This window comes from Perognathus longimembris, chromosome 7, assembly GCF_023159225.1.
Source record: "Perognathus longimembris pacificus isolate PPM17 chromosome 7, ASM2315922v1, whole genome shotgun sequence".
Taxonomy (NCBI): domain Eukaryota; kingdom Metazoa; phylum Chordata; class Mammalia; order Rodentia; family Heteromyidae; genus Perognathus; species Perognathus longimembris.
In genome coordinates this window covers 21141221-21163433 of record NC_063167.1, presented here as the reverse complement: position 1 = coordinate 21163433, position 22213 = coordinate 21141221, and the positions used below count along the sequence as shown (strand labels likewise).

The following is a 22213-nucleotide window of genomic DNA, read 5'->3' as shown; positions in this document are numbered from 1 at the left end:
AGGCCCTGAGTTCAAGCCCTGGTACCAGCACAATAAAAATAATCATAATAATAATAATGAATAAATAGTTTTGAGTGCTTTGGAATAGGTTGTTAGAGCTTGACAGGGTAGCTCCAGAAATAGAAAACAGATACAGACCTGAGTATCATCCGCTGGAGGCTGACTGCCCTGTCTGCAGGGTGGGGAATGTAGTGTTGTACTTTAACATTCACATGTCCACTAACTAGGTGTGTCACAGTTTACTTAACTCTTTCTGTGTGGATAGACATGAAGACTATATCCAGTTGTTTCTGTTATAATTAATAGGGCCCTTGAAGAATGTTTTTCCTGGGTAACACTTTTTTTTTGGAATTTATGATTATTTCTTTTAGGAGCAATTCCCAGAATGGATTTTTTTTTTTAAGACTCTTGATTCTTTTCTCTCTCTCTCTCTTTTTTTTTTTTTTTTTTTTTGTCAGATTGCTTCCTAAAAGCTTTCGATCATTTGGTACCAGTACTGGCAGTATGTGAATGTCTACAGAAATGGGACTTTTAAAATTAAAGATTGTGAAATATGCCACAGGGGAAAGAAAACAAACCTGGGAGTCAGGGCATTGGGCTTAAATTTTGGTCCATCCAGTGAAATGTGAGTCATTACAAAAAAACAAACCAACCCAAAAACCTTTCTGGGCATGCATAGCTCACATTGATAATCCTAGGCACTCAGGAGGCTGATATCTGAGGATCAAAGTTCAAAACCAGCCCAGGCAGGAACGTGAGACTCTTAGCTCTAGTTAACCACCCAAAAGCCAGAAGTGGAGCTGGTAGAGTGCCAGCTCAAGCAAGACAGACAACTGAGAGCTGGAGGCACTGTATTCAAGCCCCAGTATAGGCTCAAAAAGTAGCAGCTCACTGAGTCTCAGTTTCCTTATCTGTAAAGCATAAAGACAGTTTGTTTTTTGTCCAGCAAACTGAAGGCTGAATGGGCACATCCTGGTGACACCCTTGGCACAAACCAGCTACAAACCTACAGGAGTCCCATTCCCTTTATTTGGACCATTTCCAAAGGCTTTTTTTTTTTTTTTTTTTCCCTAATCAGCCCAAGTGAAAAACATGCTACAGCTAGAAATGACTTCTGTCCCCATGCTGAGGCCTGTCAGCCAAGGAGAAGCCCTTTCCTGTGGTTTGCTGCTGGCGCTGCCTGGAAACCCAGAGGCCTGCCATGTGGAAAGATGGCCCACGGAATGCCAGCCACGGTCCACATTGCATACAGCCCACGCAGATGCTGTGAACGGACCTCTGCTCTGTGCCTGAGGGGGTGAGCAGCTGGCCCAGCTTCCTCAGGGACAATCATGGCCAGGGACTCCAGAGAGACCATCGGCTTCTTCCTTATATGTCAGCTAGCTTCTTTCTCCCAGGGACATTGAGTGGAGCAGGACAGGTGTCACCTGCGCTCACATCCTGGCTACCAAATTCTGCTAGCTCCCCCTCCTAAAGAGCTTTACCTTTTTCGCCCTTTCTATACCAACAGGCCACTGTTCTTGCCTGGTCACACTACTTCCCCACTGAAACCCCTACACCAGGGCTCCTGGCCCCAGTGGGTGACATCTAAATGGTTAGCTTGGCGTCGCAGGTCACCCACTTCCTGCCATTCCCACTCATGCATTTATTTGTGCAAAAAGTATTTTGGAGGCTAGGAACACCTGTAATCCTAGTTACTCAGGAGGCTAAGATCTGAGGATCATGATTTGAAGCCAACTTGTACAGGAAAGTCCATGAGACTCTTATTTCCAAAGAGCAAAGAGCTAGAGTTGTGACTCAATAGTAGAGCAACCCCTAGAGGGAAAAAGCCAAGTAAGGACTAGAGGCCCTGAGTTCAAGCTCCTGTACTGCCACAATTCCCCCCCAACTCCTCCCCCCCCCCAGAATTTTGCATTTAGGCATCAAGAACCAGTTCCTAAGCAAGATATAGGAGGCATCCTTATGCTGGGTCTTTAGCTAGCCAACCCAGGACAAGGTGGTATTTGCTGCACTTTGTGGAGCAAATCAGGCTGTACCAACTAAGCACTTGATATGTGCTCTCTTGATATGATCTCTTGATATGATCTTTCTTAACCCTTCCCATAGTCCTCTGAGCAGTGGTTATGTCCATTCCACTCTTACAGATGAGGAATCCCTGGTTGTTACCACAGCCTGCCCAGGGTTTGCTCTGCTAGGAAGAATATAGCAGTGGCTTTGGCCACAGGAGCCCATGTTTTCAGCCAATCATCAGTCCCAAATTGTCTGAGACTACCTAGACTAAACTGGTGGTGTGTTAGCTTTCCATCACTGGGACAAAATTCCTGAGGAAAACAAAGCAATAAAAGATTCATTTTGCCTCATAGTTTCATGGGTCTTGGTCCATGGCCCCCTTGTTTTTTATGTACGGTGAGGCAGAACATCATGATAGGGGGTGAATAGTAGAGTAAAGCTGCTTACCACATGACAGCCAGGAAGCAGAGGGATGGAGAAAAGAAAGGGCCCTCAAGGGTTGCCCACACCCAGGACCTACTTCCTCTACCCAGGCCCTGTATCCTTTAGTTTTCTCCACCAGTTTCCAACCAGTTTTCTGCTTCAGTTTCCAACCAGCAGTTGGGGATCAAGCCTTCAACACAAGAGCCTTTGGAAGAACATTCCAGAACAGCTTACTAGGGACTATGATGAAAACTGGCAAAATATTTTTCTGAGAGCTCCAGGGCCAGCCCAAAGATGTCTGTCTTTCCCCCAGCTTTCAGCATCTCCATCCCTCCCTGGGTTATTTATGATTTCCCAGCAGGGGCCTCTGGCTTGCTCTCTGGACCTTTTATGGCCATCCTTCCCCGGGTGTGTGGTACATACTCGATAACTACACTGAATTAAGTTGGATTGGACTGAACCAAATTGAATTGCGAAGCAGATATTCTCAAGCAGTGGCTGGAATTTAAGTTCATTGTTGTCCTAATCATCTTGTAGTAGATAAGCTTGCTTCCCCTTGTAAGTCTGGCTGAGCACTTAGGTTTTGAGGATAGTGTATCTTAAGGGGTTTCTGTCCAGCCTGGGTAACTTTTCCTGCATACATCATAGGAAACAGATCTGAATCATGTGTGTTCTTTGATGTCATTTTCTGATACGTCCTAGAAGTAAAAACAATCCCAGTTTAGCAGTCATTTCTACTACTTAGATCACTGGGCAAATTACTTAACCTCCCTGGGTCTTGAGTCCTTCATATGTGTCTTGCATGAGAAGTAGAATATAAAGTGCTATACATTAGGTATAATGTAGGGTAAGAGAGCAGAGATTTGGGCAAAAGCTATATTAGTTGTTCTTCTTTTCCTTTTCCATCCTCCCAGTCAGTGAACTTGGAGCATTCACCAAAAAGAAAAATGGAGACAAAGTATGGTCTTCAAAGGGACCAAAGCCTCCTTGGTCAGACCAGAGCCCTGGAAAAAGGAGGAGGGGGGAGGATTTCCAGGTTCTATATCCAGAAAAATAGTCAAAAGACAGTGGAAACTGAGAAGGAATGAGCCCGGAGATGTACTAGAAACCAGGTTATTTGTGTTTTATTCTGGGAGCAATAGGAAGCTATTGAAAGCCTAGAATGGCCGATAAGTCCCACTACCTCATGCTACAGAACAGGGTGAAGGGATGGGTGCAGGCACAGATGGCAGCTGCTCATGGTAGTGCAAGGCCAGTGAAAAGCAATGAAGTTGGAATTGACATGGGCAGCATCTGTGATGGTGAGAAAGGGGCAACTTATGAGACTCAGCATCGTTGGTTAGCCTCTAGTGAGAGGTAGCCTCTAGCCAAAGTGTCAAAGGAGAGGATGAATAAAGATGGCTACCAGGTTAGCTCTGAGTGGATAAAGTGGTAGAGGTGACAAAGGGAGTGATAGCAGGTCGAGCTGCAGATGTCCACAGGCCAGCAAGGGTGCACTGATGTAGCAATCTCAGTTTGGGGGAGTGGTTGAGCTTGTATATAGAGACCTGGAAATCTGTTAGCATAAAATTAGGGCAAGAAGCAAGCCAACTAGGAGACAACAGGCCAAGTGAGCAGACAGGAGGACTGAGGATGCATGGGGCCAATATGAGGGGCTTCCTGAAAGGAGCTGATGTCACATGTGTTGGGGAAAGGCCTGGGTTTCTGCTTTATCTTTTACCTTCCTTGCACTTACTTCCTGGTTTACTTACCAGTCTACAAGACTATATACCATGATCCCTTGCCATGATCCTCTTTTCCCTCTCCTACCCCAAGGCCTGATCCTGTCCTTCAGGTTCTGTTGAAGTTGTTTCTAGAATACTTCAAGACCTGGTGGACATGGACCTTTCCAAGGGCTCTCTGGTTACACACTCGTGATTCCATAAAAACCAGAAGCCTGAGACTCAACCAAAGAGTGAAACACCCTAAAAATTAGGCCTCATTCCAAAGCTCAGGGGATCTGATGGGCCCTTGACTGTTGATGCTCTCCAAGTGTTTAGAAGAGAAGCATATAATTGTTGAGGTCTTCTGACTTCTTGGCACCAAGGGTGCTGACTGGAGAGCTAAGCAAAAAGAACTCTCTAGACTTCACTTTCACAGAATGTAAGTCAGTACATTAGTGAAATGTCCCATCTGCATTTTACTCACCTACCAAAGTTTATCTTGATATAAAATTTGAGAAATTCTGACTTAGAAAGATGTCATTGTGAGGATCCCCAAGATCTAGCCACCACATACCATTTAACAAATTATGGACATTTCCTCACTACCCTGAAATATGGTTCAGGAAATGAGACTCTGAGATGTTTAGCAACTTTCTTGCAGAGACATAGCTGGTTTCTAGCTGAGTTAGAATTGAAACCCCAGATCTGTCTGACATTGATACATCAACATGTCACCTGCTGATTGGAAAATGGCACCTGCTTTCAGGTAGCAGTCTCTATCCTATGGAAGATTTAGAAAATTGGAATACCAAAACAATGGTTTAGCTGTAAAAGTCAAATCTTGACTCAATAGAATAGAATAGAATAGAATAGAATAGAATAGAATAGAATAGAATAGAATAGAATAGAAAAGGAGCAGATTGGCTTTCTGGAGAAGGGGACCAGTCTAGAGAGTTCAGTAAGGTTTGCACATGCCATGAGGTTAGCTAGTAAGTTCAAAGTATGAAGACTGAGAAAACCATGGATCTTGAATCATTTTTTTTAACTTATGAGATAATTGAGAAAACATGTGACTGCTGAGAGATGGGTACTTCTGATGTCCTTTAGGGCTGATTGGAGCATATGTCCACAGTTGACCTCTTTAGCAAAGCCAGGGTGTTAATGGGGAATCCTTGAACCAAATTATAGAAGAGCAGATGAGCTTTTTACCTGTGCTCTTCCCGCTGATGCCAGTCCAGTGCTCAAGTCTACAAAGGCAATGCAGTCAAGAGATAGGGACGGGTTTCATCTTTGAAGCAGTTTCATTAGGCCATCCATCTTTCCCTCAGCCAATTTCAGACCTCCAGACTCAATTACCTGTGGCTATCCCACTCCCTATCTCCTTTCCATGGTTCTGCCCGACCCTGTAGGTCCCAGTGCCCACACTGGCTTCCCAGCCCACTACTCACAGATGTTTAAACTTTGATGAGTCATTTAACCTCTTTGAGTTGCATGCCCTGTTGGTGGGATTGTAAATTGGCACAACCTTTTCAGTAGGTAATTTCTCAGAGCTGATTAAAACGTAAAAGGCACATACCACTGTTCAGGATTTATATAAAGGAAGTAGTGAGAGGCTAGTGGAAAATGATATGTACAAGGATTTCCACTGTGGTGTTATTTATTACAGGGGGAGAAAGGAAACAGTCTCCATCCAACATTAATGGTTCCATAAAGTGTAGTGCATACGGTTGATGAAATATGTGGCCGTTAAGATGATAATTTCAAATAATATTCAAATAAATTGGAAAATGCTTAATATATATAGTGAAAAACTCAACACATAAAAGTGAATCTATAGCATAAACTCAAAAGTTTTACACACATACATATAATAGTTATAAAAAGGAAGAAAGTTAAGAAAAAAATGTTAGCGCCCGAAGCTATGAATAGAGATTATTAATGTGCTTTTACTTTCTGGTCATTTGTATTTTCTGTAAGTTTAACAACAAGACTATATTACTTTCAGGGTCCAGGAAAATCAGTACAAGTTAAAATGTACTTCACGTGTGTGTGTGTGTGTGTGTGTGTGTGTGTGTGTGTGTGTGTGTGTGGCAGGGCAGGGGGTGGGGGGGTGCCAGGGATAGAATCCAGGGCTTCAAGTATACTGAGTACATGTTCAACCACTGAGCCAAACCCCAACAACTTAAAATGGATTTGGATAGTGCTATCACTCACGGATGAATCACACATTTCCTAGCAGAGGACTTTCAAAATCTGATCTCGTCCTAACCAAGTACCTGAATCCTCTTCCATCTTCTCCAGTACCACCATCTCCCCACACCAATCCCATGTGCCTTGCCTACGCCACCCAAGCTACTCACTGCTCCAGAAACACATCATAGCTGTTCACATTACTATGTCTTTATCCTTCCTGCCTTCTCCATCCAGTATGAGCTTCTTGGCATTTTTCGAAATCCAATTCAAGCATCTCCACCTCTTCCTAGGCCGCCATCACCATGTCTGTCTGTCACTTCCATTTCCCTTTTCCCAACACCTTGTGTGAACCCCAGGCAGGAAAGACTAACTCTTTGTGAGTGAGGAAAGGGCACACCAACTAACATCTTGGAGAGTGAATAATTTGTAAGCAACACAAAAGATATAGACAAACCGCAATTCTGAAATGACTTTCCAGCTAGTAAGCTCTGGTACCTATTTCTCTTTTAATCCCATCTCACTGCATTTTTGTTTTGCATATGGATACAGATCTTTACCCCTAGCCAGTAAGGGTGTAGAAGGCAGAAGTTGAGCCTTGTTGGTTTGCAATATTCAGTACATACTGGGCCTCGTAAATACATTTTTGTCCCAAGGATGAAATCTGAAAGCTCCAGTACAGTAATTACTTCCTCTTTGTCTTCATAAATGGAGAAAAGAATATATTCTTTATTTCCCTTTGCTACTAGAGCTTGAACTCAGGAACTTGCAATCTCACTTGGCTTTTTCCCTTAAGGCTGCTGCTTTAACTCTTGAGCCGCAACTCTACTTCCTGCTTTTTGGTTGTTAATTCAAGATAGGAGTCTCATGGACTGCCTGGGCTGGCTTTGAACCTCTATCAGCCTCCTGAGTACGTTAGGATTACAGTGTGAGTCTCCAGTATTCAGCCCAAGAGAAGGGGACATGTTATTGTTATTATCACTGGTTTCAAGTACAGACCCAGTGATGTGGATAACATTTACACATAGCCTGTGGAGTTGAATCAAATTAAATTGTTTATCTAATAGTTATTAAGATGTTATTCTCTCCAACACTGGGGCTTTCCTTGAGTTAAGAATCCTGCTGGGGCTGGGAATATGGCCTAGTGGTAGAGCACTCGCCTCCTATCCATGAAGCCCTGGGTTTGATTCCCCAGCACTACATTATAGAAAACAGCCAGAAGTGGCGCTGTGGCTCAAGTGGCAGAGTGCTAGCCTTGAGCAAAAAGAAGCCAGGGACAGTGCTCAGGCCCTGAGCCCAAGGCCCAGGACTGGCAAAAAAAAAAAAATCCTGCCACTCTGAGCTTTGCTTCTTCTTTAAACAACATGCCATAGTTTCAGAATGATGCCTTTGAAATAACTCCTATCTGAGTAACATTCCTCTTGGATTCATAAAATCTTTATGGCAGCTTTTCCTCATCTCACTGGCTTGGAGCAGGAAAGGAGAGCCAGAAAACTGAACTAGGAGAGGAGAGTGTAGCCTCTCCTCATATGTGGGTCACACATTTAATGTAAATAGGTTTTAAAATGCAAATCCAATATACTGACTACTCATTATGGCAAGAAAACTCTGGCTCTGTCCAAAGTGCTGAATTTGTGAGTTTAGATCGTTTAATCTCTGATTAAAGAGTGGGTGGTATGAAAATGTGTTCATTTGGGTTGCAGGTCTGAATGGATTAAAAGATCCAGTAATAGCCATACTAGTGATAAGAAAACAAATGCTGTCAGAAATAAAGCAGCAGCTTATTAATGCTTCCCACAGAGAGACAGACAGGCAGGCAGGCAGGCAGAGAAACAGACAGACAGACAGACAGAAAGTTTGAGTAGTTTGTAGAGTTGTACTTTGAACCCAAGCATGCAAAAGATACTTAGGATCCATGCATTCAATAGGCACACTTTTTTTTCTTAGTTTCTACAACATAATAGAAATAGTAAGACATTAAATTAGATAAATCATTACCTTTGGTGTTCACGAGATCACAACTAATGCTTGCGCAGTCACTGACCAGCTGTTGACCTTGACAATTTACTTAACCTTCCAAGCCTCTGATTTCTCATTTTAAATTTTAGGATAATAGGATCTCTCGTGGAGATTAAATAAGATAATGCCCACAAAGCACTTTGCATAGAACTTAACCTTATCATAAGCTCTCAGTGGATGTTACATATCAGCCTTAGGTGTGATACACTGGGCCCAATGCTTTATGTCTGTTGCTTCATTTATTCTGTCTCCTTTATCCCAGTTGTGTTGAGTAGGTCTTAATATCCCTTTTCCATGGGAAAAGAAAATGTGGCTCACAACGATAAGGTTAGGTAACTTGTCTAAGTAAGCTTAGTCAGTAGAATATACAGCATCTGCAACCAGTCCTTTCCTTCCTCTAAAGCCAATTCTTTAGATTGCAGGGCAGCTGGTTAGAGCAGGAGTTGAAGACAGAGCAACTCTCCATATTCACTATCTAAGGAAGTAAGCCAAAGGCTACCCTTCTCTGGGCTGGCATATTGAGAAGTCGAAATCTAAGCAGACAAAGAGGATAAATCCCAAACCCGGAGAGAATGAACCCAGGCCCAGCCACCCACAGAGTTTCCCTAGTCTCAGTGCCCAAGACTCGACACACACCAGTTCATCTCAGGTTGCAACTCCGGTGAGGTGCTCAGTCACCAAGGCTATAGGGACTCTGGGGATTGTGTCCCCTGCTACCTTAGATAAGGATGAAGGACAGCAGCCTATTTGCAGATTTCACTTGGGGCTCTTGAATTGCTGGCTGGAGACTCATTGGTACTGGAATATGGCAGGTTGACTTGAAAATGTGCTTAAGAAAAGCTGTCACCCACAAGGTCATGGTCTCACACACTATCTTTGGGGTCCCCCCTCCCCTACCCCTCGACAGCCGAGCAAATGCTTTGATTATGCTTGTGTCCCACAGAGCAAGGGAAGAGGGGTTCTGAATTAGTGACAGCCCATTGCTACCTGGGTGGTAACATAAGAATGTGCTTTTTCTTTTGGTCCAAGAGCTTTGACTCATTCCTTCAGAGGGGAACACACACACGCACACATACACACACACACACACACACTTTGCTTTTGCTCCCTTTGGGAAACATAGGGCTACAAAGCCAAACCTTTTCTCCTAAAGCTATCCCATAAGCAGTGCAGCTATTTGGATCCCCCTTGATTGAAATTGGAAAGGTCACATCTCAATAGTGTCTGTGGGGCTTGCTTTTCCCATTTGTGACAATCCTGTGCTGTCCCGGGCCTCTCTAAGGTGCCCTTCCAGCTCTGACCTTCCATGAGTCTTTCAAACAGAGAGTTTGGCCAGCCATCAAGCAGGTAAGTGGATCAATGAGGGCCGTTCATCGAATTGTGCTGCTCCCTGGGCATCTGTCTATGTCTTCAGCCTAAGCCGCCACTGTCAGATCGATATAGGAGCAGATGGCTGTGCTGTGTCCTAACAATGGCTCCTTGGCAGGGACTTGGCCTCAGCCCTTCTCAGTCAAGCAGGGGAGGTCAGGGGCAATTGTGCCCAACACACCGGCCGCTCCTGGGAGGTCCATGTTGGCTTCTGATACAAGTCAGCAGGGTTCTGTGGAATAGCCCATGTGCTGGTCTCCCTGTCTGCCCCATCTTGTGCACAATAAGCCAGTTTACAGGGGCTGGGGCTGGCCTCATCTGCTGATGCTGAAGGGAAGGCATGTTGTATGTGAGAAAATGAAGCACAAGTTCCAGATTACTAGTGCCTCAGTGCCATAAAGCAGTGTTCTTGTGGAATAGCTCATGGCTTTGCAATTGGAGTGTGTGTGGGGGGGGCTGTACATGGGACAAAAAGTTCTGGGGATCAGTTCTTGGGTCCCACATGGGCTATTTGTCTTCTCTGTGTACATGTTCCTGAGTGTTCACTCCAGTCTTTCGCTCTTCCTGACCTTCTAGCTTTAGCAGCTCAACAACTGACCCCATTTCTACACCTTTTATTCAAATTACTGAGAGAGAATGTGATTGGCTCTACTCATTAGTCCCCTGTCCACTCCTTGTCCAATCAGCTGCTGCGAGGGAGGAACAAGTTCAGCAGATACAAGCATAGGGACCTGAGCCCATCCTCTGGGTGATGGGAGAGGGGAGCAGAACAGTCCCTGGAAGAGGGTCTAGCAAATACCTTGAGGCTTCCCTACTACATCTGGTTTCTCTCAGGAGGTAACAAAGGGGGAATTTTTTTTTCATCCACATCCCTGAGCTAAACAAAACGATGCAATTTAAGGGTCTAGCTCTCTGTGAAGAGAACTTGAGTGTAATCTTAGGGTGTCCTCACCACTTCAGTGCTGTCTGGCTGGCTTTCACAGTCTGGAAAAGGGAGCTTGGTAAATACCAAGGATTACTGTGATTATAACTAGTCCTCTAAGTAGCCGAATTCCCCAGATTCTCAAGGCTTGTAATACCTTGGGATTTAGAGATATAATTAAGGCCAGATGAGCCTCAGAGAGGCTGATGGTGATGATCTGGGATTGCATGGAACAGCAGAGAGATTTGCAATCCTAAAGACCTCCGTTACTGGGGCCACTGGGCCTAGGAGTCCTGGCCTTCCTTTCTCCCAGAACTTGGGATGCAGCCTATGAACCCACTCCACAGGTTAACAATGCTGAGTCAGCCTCGGGCAGTGAGCCGTGGCCATGCTGAACAGCTCTGTGCTGTTGCACGACTGGAGGAAGCCCTCCAAGTCTGACCTATTTCCTCTTGGCAGCCATTTGCCTTCTGCCCACAACATCAGTCTTGCCAAAAGAAGGCTAAGCTGCAACCTCAAGCCATCCCCCACCCCCACCCCATCCAATTTTTTCCCCATTTTCCAATGTTTTTTCTCTCTCTTTAGTACTTACTGAGAAGTGTAGAAATTCCAGTAAAGCAATCCAATGTTTTACTTGATCTATTGACTGTAGCAACCTGAATCTATATTATCTGTCGTGCCAAGAATGTTTTGACCTTCTAAGGAAATGAATGTGCTCCAAACCAGCACCAGGCAAGCAGCTTAGACTGACCCATAGGCAGAAGTCTGGGGCTTGGAGAGTTCCAGAGCATTAAATCGCCATCAAAACAACTGGAGTCTTAAAGCGCATGAGTTAGAGCAACACGAGAAGGAAAGGAGCCCCATGGTTTCTGTATGAGATGGCGGAGGGTGGAGCTGGAGCCAGAATGCCTGTTTGATAGCTGTGTGACCTCAGACAAGTTTCTCAACTTCTCTGGGCCCCTGCCTTCTCATCAGCAAGCCAGAATCTGCCTCATGGGATTGCTGTGTCAGATGCTCTAGTAGCTATGAGGTACTTAGAACCATGCTTGAGACATAGTAAGTATTGAGTAGGATCTCTTTCCCAATTTCTACTATCATTGCTCGTTTTATCTCAATAATGAAGAAAAATTCAATCACTGCTATTGCATAAATTGCCTGAAGCTACATGGCTAATAAGCAATAGAAACAGATTCCTAAGGAGATCTCTGACTTCACACGCCATGTGTTTTTTCATTTCATTCCCAAGAACCACACGCCATGGTGGAGAGCCTGGCTTCCCATTGTCACTGGCATCCTCATTCACTAGGCTCCTGCTGGTTTCTTGGTACCCACTGGAGTCTCAGCACTTCCTAGCCCTGAGAACATGGGCACATTGTTTCATCTCTGTGAGCCTCAGCTTTACATCTGCAAACTGACATGAGCAAGTGAGAAAAAGAACAGCAGCCCTTGATCGCTGGAGGCTGGCCCTGCGCTTGTAGGACTCAGTCCCAGAAACTGGCCCACCATCTACACAGAGACCTTGGGTTTCTTCTAATGACTTTAAAATAATTCACAGTGTCAACAACAGACAAGGCCACTCCATGACCATGATGGATTAAGACAATTACAAGACCCACAGCCACATCTTGTCTGATTTCCGCCAAAAAAATGTGAGAATTCTTGAAGTACAGCCCCAGCTCTACTTATGTTTTAATCTCCCACCTTCTAAATACCCTAAGTGCTAATGCTCCTGGCAGCATTCAACCCAAGACAGAGAGCTCTACTTCCTCTAATCCAGGTTTTTCTAGAACCTTCTCCCTAAGATCCTGCAGTTCCTCGCATTCTCCTTCACTCCTGACAGTCAGTAAGCCCAATTTCACTAAACTACAGGCAGATTCCTGGTGGTCGTTGTCTGGGACCGAGGGATTTAAGTGTGCCAGATACTTAGAAAATGTGTTGGCCCATAGTGCCCAGTTAATAGCTTTGTATTTATTACTGGGGGGGGGGGGGGGAAAGTCCCTCACCTTTTAGCAGAGCTGAAGAATTCCCATGAACTAACCAACCAGCTCCTTCATGTCTGAAGTCTACACTGACGACCCCTTATGGCAACTCTGGGTACTGCGGCACTCCCCTTCTGCATTCTACATTCTTCACACCTGTAGGCCTCACACAGATGGAAATCTCTTTCATCCAGGATATTTTGGGTACTGTATTTGGGGCTCCTATGGGAGGGAGGGGCATCCTCTTGACGGGACCAGGTTAGCAGTAGAGAAACAATCAAGCCCTAGCAAACTCCTTTTTGCTCCTGGGCAGAGGAGACGCTCTGCAGATGGAGATTTCCCTCATTCTCCTTGCCAGGGCTGTGTGGGCCAGAAGATCCTGGCCAGATTCTTCCACACAAATGTATTCGCAGCTGCAGCAGTGAAGGGCAGCCCCGGGGACCGCAGCATTCTTCCATGCCCACTGTCGCTAATTGCAAGATAATGCATTAAAAATACAGAGCCGCATCTGTTCGTTTTACCGTGGGTATTGGGGGAATTTGTGTGGTTTATAATGACAGGGTATGGGAAGAGGAAAATGCTGCTTTCTGCCTATGAGCCAGAAGCGCCGCTGCTGCTGTGAGCAGGGGGGCTGGAGGTGTAGATTCAGCTGCACGCACACTTTCTTGGCACCATCCAGGCTCTTATGCAGAGGCACCAGGGGTAGTTTCAGGGTTTCCCCCCACCCCTGGAAATAACCAACTCCATAATGTGCCTGGGAGACCTTGTGGTCCCATTCTGTTGTTTGTGGAGAGTTTCTAGGAAAAAGAGGGACTGGCACTTCTCGGACAGGAAGAGCCAACCACCTTTTGTGACCTAGCCGTTCACTTTCCAGCAAGCATGAGCTGAGTGCCTAACCTGGTGTTTAAACTCCTCATCTGTAGAATGTTTTTATTTAACCTTGATACCCAAAGGGCATGTAGCAGAGTGACAAACAAATTGCCTAGCAGGGATGAAGACCTAGGTTCCATCCTCAGCACAGAAAGTGCAAAACATAACAAAGTATCTAGCGCATTGGATTTTTTTTTAATTAAGATAATTACATAAAATTGCCTCAATGTTTACTAGGTGTAGGCATTCAATGAAAGTTTGCTGTCATTTTACTCTATGATGAGTTGTATTGGCTTTTGGGTGACCAATAACTCAAGACCCTTGCTGTCCTCCACCAGCCAGGGAGACAGACAATAGCTATAGTGCACTGTATGCTGAAGTGGCTATGTATGGACTTACATAGCTGTTGTGGGAGACAGAGTGGGTAGGACGATCATAGAGGACTTCCTGGTGGATGTAATACCTGATCTGAGTCCAGTGGGACAAATATAAGTTTCCCAGACCTAAAAGGTAATATGATCCTGGCTGGACATAGCATCTGCAAAGGCCCTGTGGGAGCTTTTGGAGGAAGACATGCTTGGTTGTGTTTCTGGGGGATTTATAGTATAGTAGGTCCTTGGTGTAAAGATATTAGGATATTTGGGTCACAAATTACTCCAAAAGTTAGTGGTTTGAAAAAAAGATGTACTATCTCAGATGTTGTCTTTGTTAGGTGTGGTTTAGCCAGGTTCTCAACTTAGGACTTCATGTAAGGCTGAAATCCAGGTTAGCTACTAAGGGCTGTGTTTGTTTCAAAGCCCACCTGGATGGAAGATGGCTTCCACACAGATCCACCTGGCGTGGTTGTTTGCAGGTTTCAGCTCCTCAGTGCTGGTTCTCAGTTATAGCTCCTATTCCTTTCCATAGGGCAGCTTTTGTTAGGACTGGTTGCTTTATTAGAGCAAACCAAAGGCAGAACAAGACAGAAGTCACAGCTTTTGGTAACTTGCTGTCAAAGGTCACATGGGGCTCTTGCTGTAATTCTAGTGACCCAGCAGGGTGAGATCTGAGAATCCTGAGGCTCAATCTCCACTTAAGCAGCAAAAAGCTGGAAGTGGAAGTATAGCTTCAATGATCAAGTGCCAGCCTTGAGTGAAAAAGCTAAGGTAGATCACTGGGCCCTGAGTTCAAGTCCCAGTGCTGGCAGACACACACACACACACACACACACACACACACACACACACACACACACACACGAATGGAAATATATGAAACGAATATTGCCACATTCAACTCATCAAAAGTCAATTAGAATGTCCAGCCCAAATTAAAGGAAAGGAGGTTTCATGAGGCAGGAGTCATGTAGAGTCTTCTTTTTTTTCAATTTAAAGTTGTTTATTTTTATTTATTTTTTATTTTTATTGTCAAACTGATGTACAGAGAGGTTACAGTTTCATACATTAGGCATTGGATACATTTCTTGTACTGTTTGTTACCTCCTCCCTCATTCCTCCCTCCCCCCTCCCCCTTTCCCTTCCCCGCCATGAGGTGTTCAGTTCACTTACACCAAACAGTTTTGCAAGTATTGCTTTTGTAGTCATTTGTCTTTTTTACCCTGTCTCTCTCGATTTTGGTATTTCCTTTCAGTTTCCTAGTTCTAATACCAGTATACACGGTTTCCAATGTACTCAGGTAAGATACAGAGTTAGTGCAGGTACACCACAGGAAGGGGATACAAGAAGATCATTGATAATAGAAGCTACGGTTACACATAGCACGTTGAAAGTAATTACAACAGTGATATAACAATCGTTTCTATAACATGGAGTCCATTTCACTTAGCATCATCTTATGTGTTCATAAATAGCTATTGGGCTTTTGTGATCCTCTGCTATGACTTGCCTAAACCTGTACTAATTATTCCCTATGAGGGAGACCATAGAGTCCATGTTTCTGTGGGTCTTGCTCACTTAGTATAATTTTTTCCAAGTCCTTCCATTTCCTTATGAATGGGGCAATGACATTCTTTCTGATAGAGGCATAAAATTCCATTGTGTATATGTACCACATTTTCCTGATCCATTCGTCTACTGAGGGGCATCTGGGTTGGTTCCAGATTCTAGCTATGACAAATTGTGCTGCGATGAACATTGTTGTGCTGCTGGAGTCTTCTGACCCTGCTACTACAATCTTCACTCAGACACTCATGATTCATGTTCCTTCCACATACAAAAATGCAGTCACTACTTTTCATGGTCTCCAAATGTAGTACCCCATGATGGGTAATAAGAACTGAAAGGCTAGACTCACCATCTAAATCATGGATAGCTGCACCTGAGGTTCAGGGCTATAGTTCCTTAAGTACAGGCTCTAGATGGCTGTTACTCTGGATTTCATGACTTGGAAAACTAAAGAGATAAATGGTCTCTCGTGTCCAGTATCCACTGGTGAGTTAGGTATAGGGTTAATGGTGGTAGGCATGCTTACTCATAATGGTGGGAGGAGTACAGCAGGTGCAAAGGACCCACTGGTCCATAGCCATCTTGAAACCCATCCAGAAAAAGTTTCTTGACTAGGTTTTAACAGCTAGAAGTAATTCTACATGAGTCTTAGCTCTCCCCTGTATGGTTGGTTCCTTGTTCTGTGTCGCCCTTTCTTTTTCATAAAAGATAGCATGTGTTTGAAGCTGACATGATTCTTTAATCTGTGTCCTGAAAAGAAGTTTTGGAGTCCCAGTGGGTTCTTTAAATTTGTGTACTATCTCTGTCCCTTCTAGTTCCAGCTATCGCCTTACAATCATAGTTTTCGCAAAAATCATCATGGCCTTCTGTAAGCCATATTTTGATTCCCTTGGTCCTCAAAAGCTACATCCACAATTTTGTTTGACCAGAACTTTCTCAACCTGGGCCTTCTGCTAAGATGGCCAAGAGCTGGCCTTGAGCTCCCACAGCCACTGTTGTTGGATGGAGAAAACCTGTGAGGATCATGGATCTCTGTAAGGGTCTCCATGCTTAGATCCTTCTGAGTCTTAGCCACGGGCCACACAGTCCCATCCCCAGCTTTGTCTCAAATTCTCCATTGACAGAGAAAAGCCTTTTCTAACATTACCATCTATTCCTGTCTTGGAATGTAGAATTTGCAGGACTGATGAGTTCCCATCCCTTTTCTGGTGGGCAGTGTTGCCTGTCTTCTTATATAAGTCAACACTTTTAATTGAACTTTTCTGCAGCCCCATCACAGTATATTAGGCAAATGTTCTCCCTTACCATATAACCTCAGACAACAGTGTCACTCAGCTTTTTGCCTCTACATAGCAAGGGTCAATCCCCTCCCTCCAGTTTGTAGTAATATGTTCTCCACATTCTTTGAGCCCCCACCAGCAGGAGATCCAAATTCAGCTTTCTATCAACAATGCCATGGAGGGAATGGAGATTCTTCTAGCCATCTCTTCAAAGTACCCCCAGCCTCTGCCCAATACCTGACTCCAAAGCAGTCTCTCACCTTTAAGTATAAATCACAGAGCTATTCCTCTCTCAAACCAAAATCTGCACTCCAACTACTCCCAATTTCCAAGGAATTTTTTGTCAAGAATCAGTGACCTGAGCAATATTTATAAATTTGTATGTGTCAGGAATCAGAAACATCTTAGCTATGTCTTCTACGAGGCTGTAGAACATTTGTTCCCCTGGCCTGTGGGAACCTCAAGGCTCACCTGGGGAGCGATCCAATTCCAAGCGTACTACTTTCACTTCCCGGCACCATTCAGTTCCTTGCAGACTGTTAGACGTTGAGCCAAAGTTCCTACTGATTGTTGTTGGCAGGAAGCCATCCTCTGTCCCTTGTCACATGAGCCTCTCCATAGGGTAGCTTTCAACATGTCACTTTGCTTCAAGCAAGTGAGAGAAAAGAGCCAGGGAGAGTCACAAGATTTCATACTATAATATTAAAAGTGACATGGCAACTTTTTCCTTGTTCTGTTCATTAGTATTGAGTCTCCAGGTCCAGCCTATGTTCAAGGGGGTGGGATAGCACAAAGATATAAATATGGGGAGGTAGAAGCCACTGGAACATTTCCAGTGCTCAGAGACAGTACAACTGGCGAGTCCTCAATGGCCCGATTATGTCATGCAAGACACCCACCCATAGGTGATGGGCAGCTACTGGAACAGCTCATTGAAGAAGGGAAGAATTTTCAACTCAAGCAGCTGGAACACTGGGGAGATTAGAGGGTCATGCTTGGGAGAGCTAGGGTTAAGCAACTGGCTCAGGGGAGGCTACCGTAACAGTACATTCATTGTGTTCCTGGTAATCCACCCTTGAAGACGCTTTGTGTTTGTCCTGTTTAAAACTTCCTGTTTTTAAAACATTTCACCTTCTTTAAAACATCCTCCAGAGGGCTAGGCATTTGGCACACAGCAGGCTTTATTTACAACAGTGTTCCTGGCATTACACTTACCCTATCATGCCTGAAGTGTAGGTATTGCTGGTGGAAGTGTCACATGACAGGACAAAGAGGAACCAGTGTCTTTGTGACCTCATCCTGATGACCTCACCTATCCATGGTCCTGAGCTGTAGTCTTACACAAGCCTGGGAACTGAACCTTATGGTCCTCCAAACAATTGATGTTTTAGTAGAGGATAAAACCCAATGATAAGACCCCAGTGTATTTGTGCGGCCACGTGCCAATACACTGTTTTTCATCTAAGGCTCATTTGTATGTTGGGATCTGAGGGGAAACCTAATAAATAAAAATCTACTTATTTCCCTCTCTGGTGCAGAATCAATTGGCAGATATAGGAGGGAGCCAGATAACCTTTATTACTGATTGAACTGATTAGGAGAATACCTGAGTACAAACTAGTGACAGAGGGCGATGCAGATTGAACCAAACATGGCCAGCTCCTCCCAGGCTCCCAATAGCTATGGCAGCCTTCTCCACAGTGTGAATGAAGAGCTGAGGAAAGGCGGGAGATTCTATTGTGGTCCTGGGACTGTCCGCACCAACATCATCTTTGTATTTTGAGCTGGAAATTAAATGCCCAATTCCTAGTTCAAGGCATGTGTGAAGGCATCCATCTGAGTGCTACAGGCATCCTAATGCAGGTGTAAGTTAGAAGCACTAGTCTGGGGGGGGGGAGGATAACCCCATATGGACTTAAGAGGTCCCAAAGGAAGTGTCTCCCAGGCACATCCAGCCACTCAAGGGCTCCGCTTCCTGGAAAAATGAATCACACCAAGAGAAATGCCATAGCGTTCACATCAGATTTTAGCCTCTAGCCTTCCCAACCAGGCCAACTACCAGCACCTAGGTATCTGCTTCACAGGGGGCAACCCATGGGTTTGATGTCCTCCTGCCTGGCCTTTCTCCTGCAGTCCACTCAGTAGTGACATCCTCTTACTGGCCCTTGGCAATCTCTGAAGACTAGAATGGCCAATAACAAGATCTCAAAGATGGGCTGGTGCTGGTGGCTCACGCCTGTAACCCTAGCTACTCAGGAGGCTAAGATCTGAGAATCATAGCTCAAAGCCAGGAAAGCCCATAAGACTCATCTGCAATTAACCACCAGAAGACCAGAAGTGCCACTGTGGCCCAAAGTGGTCGAGCACTAGCCTTGAGAAAAAGAGCTAAGGAGCAGTGCCCAGGCCGAGTTCAAGACCCATGACTCACCAAAGAAAAACGAAAACAAAAATAGTTCAGAGATGGAAGCACATGCACCCCCATACTTCTATAACATCTGTGGCTTCCCACCACATTGGATTTTAAAATAATCTCTTTGCCATGACCTGCATGTTTCAACCCCATCCTATACTTCCAGTCAGTCTGGTCTCTACTATGACACCTGCTTTATGCTCCCACCTCAGGACCTTGGCACTTGCTGCCCAACTGCTTAGAGGACTCTAACACCTCAGCAAGCATGGCTTCTACTCATCTTTTAATCACCAGATGTCATCCGACGGCGTACCTCTGACAGCCCACTTCAAGTGACCCACACCCTGCCTGTCATTGTGTATCTCATCACCCTGGTTTATTGTCTTCCAAGCATTTGACACTATCAGAAATGGTCTGGCGTATTTGTTTGACTTATTTGTCTGTCTCCTCTTTAGCGCCAGAACAGCAAGTGGTATGTTGCAGGAATAGGATTTATATAAATATTGGTTAAATGAATGAATAATGTTAATGACTACATGAACACAGAAGAGAACGATTGAGTAGAGGATGATGGGCACAAAGGTTCTACCCCCACACTTTACCAAGGACAGGGCACCTGGGCCCAGCTAGTGGAGTCTGGGAGGCTGGTGTCACACTGGATTTCCTGCCTGCTTTTTCTCTTACCCACTAAGTGGATCTGGATTCCCCCTGCTCCACCTCCTACCTCCCTGCTTCCCTCTCCCTCTACTCTCTATGCTGTGGTCATTAGAAGCCAGCATCCTTACACCCTCCTGTGGTGTCTTTCATAAAACCTTGTTAATAGAGTTGGTTTTCCCCACGGGCCCTGCACACTGTTGTCAAAACTCTTGACTTAGACACCCACATTCATGTAATTAATCACAGGGGAAACCAGAAAGGGATGTCAAGAGGGCGGGGACCCAGCTGTGCGGGGGCCTCCCCACACTTGGGGGCCTGCTGTCCCCCAAACGCGCACTACCCACCACTGGGGCTAGAAAGAAGCCCTACTGAAGCCACTACAGGGTGGCACTGTTGGAGCCTAATTAGAAAGAGAGTGGGGAGAGAGGAACCACCACCTTTTAAGAATAGATAACAAAGGAAGATAAATTAAATAGGTAGTACAGAGGCTTGAGAGAGAAACAAGACTGAAGACAGTCTCTTCTAGAATTATAAAGCTGGCAAATATTTATCAGTGTATTGCTGTATAACAAATTACTACAACCTTAATAACTTACAACAGTATACCATACCTTCATAGGCTTTCAAAACGTCCACATTTAGCCCTATATGGATACAGTTTGAAGGCTGGGGATCCAGTAACAGCTTCCCTAGATGCATTACTTGAAGCCTCACAAGACTATGATCTTTGGTAGCTGAGTCTGAGTTCTCATCTGGTGGTTCATCAGGGAAAGATCCATGATCCAATGTGCCATTGCCACAGCCTCCAGTGCCTTGTGGTTGTGGGAAGGAGAGCTTTCCATTTGGGCTGCTGGTTGGTCTGAGGCCCCCTTCAGCCACTGGACCTTTCCCACAGGTCCTCACCACATGGATATTCCAAAATAGGCTCATCCCACAGTAAGAACACTCTAGTGAAAGTTGGCCAACAAATTGGGGTATTGTATGGAATTACATGACCACCCTGCCTCCTTAGCTTTGCTTAGACCCAAGTGACCAATTTTGCCCATATTTAGCAGGAGACTAGACAACGAAGTAAAGCCCAAGAGGATGGATCATAGAATAGCCACCCTAGAATGTGTCCCCAGATGTTTGAGACTGTCAAATACTTTTGCATGGGTCCCTACAAGTACCTGTAAAACAGGCATGGTGCATATTGAGGCTCAGAGGAATAAGGACTTGCCCAAGGCCTTACTGATAAAAGCTCTAAACCACCTTAGAGGCTAAGCAGGGAGAGCAAGGGCCTATGGGAGGCAGGGGAACAGGGAAAAAAGAAGAGGAAGGGGAGGAGGAGGTGGAAGGAGAGGGAGGAGACCATGGCTCCTTATGAGCCAGCAAGACTAAGGAAATGAGTGTGGGTTGCATTTCTGAGAGAGAAAACGGAGGGCACTTAAGTCTGATGATCTCTGTTTTCTCAGTGAAGCAGAAAATGAGGGCCTCTCTTGAGAGGATGGAGGATGGACTGAAGCAGAATCAGAGCCAAGCTAGAATTAGCCGGCTGTGGGATCTTGCCAGCGTGAGGAAGAGGTTGCCACATATCATGTGCCTGCTTCCTCTGTGAAGATTTGAGGGACAGGTTTGGTGGGTGGATCCACTCCTTCCCTATATTTTGTGTGTTCATGTTCACCCCTGTGGCTACTGTGTGATTTATGCCAAATCACCTCTGTCATTAGAGGAAAGCTCTTACAGAGCAGAAACCTAGCAATAGGCCCTGTTGTGCCTCCCCCCATCCCTAGCAGAGGGCCTGGTTCTTGGGGAATCCTCCAGAAACAGCCTGAGTCTAGACCCAAATTTCTAACTCCACTATACTAACCTCTCATTCCCCAAAATGCATACAGTTCCAGAAGACTTATTCAGATTTCAAATGGGAAAGTTTGGGGGCAGAACATCAGTTTAGCATTTTGGCCCCATCTTTTTTACATCCAAAGGCTGTAAGAATTTCACAACACTCCATTTCATTTGGTCTTGATTATTGTCTGTGGACAGAATTTATCAAACCTTCCCCGGTAAAATATGAAACACGTGGGCTCAACTCTGACAAAACCTCCAGGAGAAAGGATGCCAAGGGACTCTTAACAAGGCTACGAGAAGGCAAATGGCAGCCCTAGGAGAATGAGTACTACATAAGATCTCTGATGGGACCAGCACGGGTCACATGAACCAATCACTTATCTGAACCAATCATTGTAGCCAGGGAAATTGTCCTATGAAGCCTTGATCACAAAAGGGTCAGGCTGGTATGTTAGGTAGGTGACCTACAGAAAAATAACTAGGTGGGGGGTCCAAACCTACCTTGTTAAGACTTGGAATTTTAGCTGGCTCAGAGTAGCTAGTTCAATAGCTGACACTACAGAAATCCTGAGTCCTGTAGGTCCAGCTGACCTCTTGTTTCAGAGCCAACCA

General features: G+C 45.0%; 1 protein-coding gene across 1 annotated transcript in view; it reads left to right on the top strand.

The window, feature by feature from the left end:
• Csmd2 (CUB and Sushi multiple domains 2) overlaps nt 1-22213 on the top strand; it is a 519739-nt gene that overhangs the window by 202427 nt on the left and 295099 nt on the right. The window lies entirely within an intron of this gene.